This window comes from Mastigoproctus giganteus, unplaced genomic scaffold (genome assembly GCF_048544385.1).
Source record: "Mastigoproctus giganteus isolate SK-2022 unplaced genomic scaffold, ASM4854438v1 scaffold_135, whole genome shotgun sequence".
Taxonomy (NCBI): Eukaryota; Metazoa; Arthropoda; class Arachnida; order Uropygi; family Thelyphonidae; genus Mastigoproctus; species Mastigoproctus giganteus.
In genome coordinates this window covers 5,348-10,000 of record NW_028328412.1, presented here as the reverse complement: position 1 = coordinate 10,000, position 4,653 = coordinate 5,348, and positions in this window count along the sequence as shown.

Sequence of the window (4,653 nt, the reverse complement as noted above, 5' to 3'; positions counted from 1 at the left end):
CTAAATTTGCCATTTTTTAAGAATTTCTTCAAATGCCTATAACTTTTTCCCTAATCGTCGGTTTTAGGTGAAATTTGGTATTTGAGTAGTTCTACCTGTGATAATTGTTATCTCACTGCCACCTGGTGGTGATTTGTGTTATTATTGTAGTTTGCTGTAATTTTGTAATTATGTCTACCACGACGGACTCATCCTCACCTGATACTTCAGATAGCTTGATTGCTCCTCCTGACTTATCGCTAATCGAGCGAAATAACCCCTCTGTTGTCTTACCTGACATTATGGAAGACAAAACTATCAACGAGGATGGCTCTATAACATTGAATAAACGTTCTTCGGTTGGTGGTGAGCTGGACATTTCGGCTGTCTCCACTGATCTTGATGTAAATACATTACGTAATAGTTTCTTAGATCTTTTTAAGGCTGGCAAGAAGGTTACCACAAATATGGTGGTTGAGTCAGTAAAGTTATGGAGTACTCTTGAATCCGCTTATGCATCTAGTCTCAATGAGATTGTTAAACTAAAGTGTGAATTAAAGTCTAAACCTTTGCCCACTTCCACCCCTGTAGCTACTTATGCTAATGTTGCTGCAGAGAATGTGGGCATACATACGGAACAAAATTATGTTCCTACCGGAGTTCAGGATAAACATATTATTATTATTAAACCTACTGATAATTGTACTCACCAAACCAGTGAGGAATTATGTAAAGCTTTTACCAGTAATCTGAAATCGGATCTGAAGAAGGTAAAAATAAAGTCTATTCGTAAGGCTCGCGACAAGGGCGTGGTAGTTGAGACTGCTTCTGCTACCGACCTTAATAAAATACAACATTGTGCTAAGTTAAAAGAAATGAATCTCACGGTTGGTTTTCCCAAAAAGCTAAATCCAACCATGGTTTTGTACGATATAGACAAAAATACCTCTGATGCCGACTTTCTTGAAGAACTTTTTGAGAAAAACTTTGACGAGACCAAAATTTCTTTTGAGGAGTTTACCAACGAAACAAAAATTAGGTTTAAAATGACAGCCAATAATAAACAGAACAATCATTTTGTTCTCGACCTTTCTCCCAGAATTCATACTCACTTCCACAAAATGAATGGCCGGGTGTACCTCGGTTGGATGGTACACACCATTAAAAACTTTTATATAACTACTCGTTGTAACAAGTGTCTGCGATACGGACATACCTCGTCTTATTGCAGACAACAGGTGTTTACTTGCGGACATTGTGGCTCGCAGGGCCACCAGGCTAACTCTTGTCCAACTCCTGATTGTCCGGTTTCTTGTCCTAACTGTAAGGTGAAAAAGCTTGATTCTCAACACTCCTTCAGAGCTTCTGTTTGCCCGGAATTTCTGCGGGCACAGGAGCTAACAAAGCAGAGAACGAATTACGTTCAATCCAACTATAGATAATTCTGTTTTACCCAGTCTACGCTTTTGTCAACTTAATTGCCAACGTTCTGCCTCTGTCCTCTCGGACATATCTAAACTTATTCAAACCAAACATTTCGACATCCTCGGGCTGCAAGAGCTCTATTCTTATAAAGGTAGTGTTAAAGGTCTCCCCTTTAGCTCCAGGATTGTTCAGTCCAATGTTTCTATTGATGGTGTTGGTGGTAATGCCAGGGCCAGGGTTTGGGCTGCCGTTGTCATCGCAAACCCACTTTTTACGGTTACGAAAATTGATGGTCTTTGCACAGATTTTGCTGCTACTGCGTGTATTGAAGGTGCTTTTGGTTCCTTGTACGTTATTTCCATTTATTTCAGATGTTCTAGACCCAATCAGGATATTATTCCTTATATAAATTTCTTGGAATCTGCTTTCAACCTGTTGGCTGGGAGGCGGGTTCTTGTTATGGCTGATTTAAATGCTTCATCTACGTTCTGGAATAGTCCAACGACGGATTCTAAAGGAGAGCTTTTAGAGGAGCTTATCCTTGCTAAAGACCTTTTCGTTTGTAACGTCCCTGGGCATCCTCCAACTTTTTCTTCGGCTTCCGGTGATTCCTTCATTGACGCGACTATTACAAGCTCCTCTCTCCGACATCAAATCAACCACTGGGAGGTTCGTTCATCTTGGTCTTCCAGTGATCACAATGTAATTACTTTTGCTCTTGATTCATTGGTCAATACTCCTCCTAGAATTTCGGTAAATTTTCCACGATATCAAACCAAATTGGCTGATTGGCCCAAATTTGACAGGCTTGTTATTGAAACCTTTACGGATCCGCTACTTGACTCATATAACCTCTTGCCTCCGGAACAACTTTTGTCTGATTTAATGCTCCATTTAACTAATATCTGCGATTCCACTTTTCGCAAAAGTCGGAGAAAACACAATTATGTTCCCTGGTGGACTGCTTCTCTTTCTATTCTTCGTAAAAACCTGAAACACGCTAGAAAGGAGCTTCAGCGTGCAAAAAGACTTCGGCTGCCCGTTGTCCAGATTGATAGGTTACAAGTTATATATAAAGATATTAGGAAATCCTATTTTAACGCTATCTATAAGGAGAAACATTTAGCCTGGGGTAGGCTTGTGGAGAATTCTCTTCGATCGGACCCGTGGGGTCTGGTTTATCGTTTGATCTTTGATAAGGTGCACCCTGGTGAAATCTCTTCTTCCATTCTTTCGGCTGACTCTTCGGAAACGCTCTCTTGGTCGGAATCTACGAATAAAATCTTAGACAGTTTAATTCATGAAGACATTCAGAACCCTGAAACTTCTGAACAAACTATTACTAGATTAAATCATTTGTCTTACTCTGCTGTTAATGAGGAGGCTGATTTTACAACGGACGAAATAGGTTCTGCCATCAATTCCATGCGCAATGGTAAATGCCCTGGCCTGGATTTGTTGGAAGTCTCGGTTTTGAAACGGCTTTGGTCTGTCTGCCCTAAACTTCTTATATTGTTATTTAATTCTTGTCTTCACTATGGAATTTTTCCCTCCTCCTGGAAACAGGCCAATTTAAAATTACTCCTTAAGAGCCATGATAAGCCCTCTAATTTACCTTCCTCGTATAGACCCATTGCTCTGCTTCCGGTTATGGGTAAGGTTCTGGAAAAGCTCATTGCGGTCAGGTTCCTTACCTATTATAATTCTAAGAACTTATCTTCTGTTGCCCAGTTTGGCTTTTCCAAAGGCAAATCTGCTGTGGACGCCATCAATCTTGTCCTGCACACTGTTAACAATTCGGAATTTACTTATGTCCTCGGTCTCTTTGTTGACTTCCAAGGGGCATTCGACACCGTCTGGTGGCCGAGTGTCCTGGCGAGGTTTCGGGAGGCCGAGGTTACACTTCCGCTCTATCATTTGATGACTAGTTACTTTTCTGAACGTAACATTGTTGTCTCCAGTGGCACCTGTGCTGTTCGGAGACCAGTTACTCGTGGCTGCCCTCAGGGATCCGTTCTCGGCCCTTTGTGTTGGAACGTGGTCCTTGATGGGTGGCTTTCTCTTCAGTCCCCTTTCGTCACTAAAATCGCCTATGCTGATGACCTGGTTCTCCTGGTCGAGGGAAATTCCCGTCTTGACTTGGAGACCAGAGCGTCTGATATTCTTTTGGACCTTTTTTGCTGGAGCTCGAACAATAAATTGATCATCTCTATTAATAAAACTTTTCAAATCTTACTTAAGGGTAGATTAGATCCTCTGCGTCCCCCAAACATAAAACTAAATAACCAATCTATTAAACTTGTTGAGACTATCTCTTATTTGGGAGTTAAACTGGACAGGAAACAGAATTTTCTAACTCACTCCAAATACCTGTTAAATAAAATTAAGACAATCACTGGTAAGCTGTTAAGGGTTACGAGAACTAAATGGAAGATTAAACCTAATACGATTCAGTTATATTATAAATGTCTGTTCTTGCCAATAATATGTTATGCTGCCGGCGCTTGGGCTGGAGGTGTGACACGCCTTGCTGTGTGTAAAATATTAAACCAAGCTCAGAGATGTTTTCTCTTGGCTTCTTCCAGGGCGTGCCGGACAATCTCGACGGCCGCCCTGGTTACTATTTGTGGCAAGCTTCCCATCAAGTACGAGATTATAGATCGGTACTTAAAATATTGCAGGAAGCAGAATTTACAAGGTAATATTGACCATTTTCATGTAGATTTGACTCTCTCTGATAAGGATGACCACAACAGACTAAGATCCCTCTATGTAGCTGACTGGCAATCCACCTGGCTTACTTCTCCTACTGGCAGGCTTACCTCGATGTTTATGCCTTCAGTGATGGAGATCGACGCTCACAATTTGCCCTGGTTTGCTCCGGGACTTCATCTTTTCTTCCTAATTTCTGGACACGGCAGCTTGAACTCCAAGTTGTTTTCTTTGGGTTTGGCTGCGTCTCCCAACTGTGGTTGCGGTTGTTTGGAGACTGTCCTACATTTAATTTTTGACTGTCCCTTTTACTCTGATCTCAGACTCGAATTACAACTACAGACCAATGTATATACTCAGGTTGACTTGCCTATATTATTAGTAACTAGAGATTATTTTCAAGTTTTTTCCTCTTTCGCTGATAAGGTCTTTCAGCGTCGAAAGAGACTTATTAATTTCACTGTTTGACACTGTTGGGTGGACAGTGTAGATGTATTCATTATGTTTTCCTTGTATATCAATTGTTTTGTCTTTGTT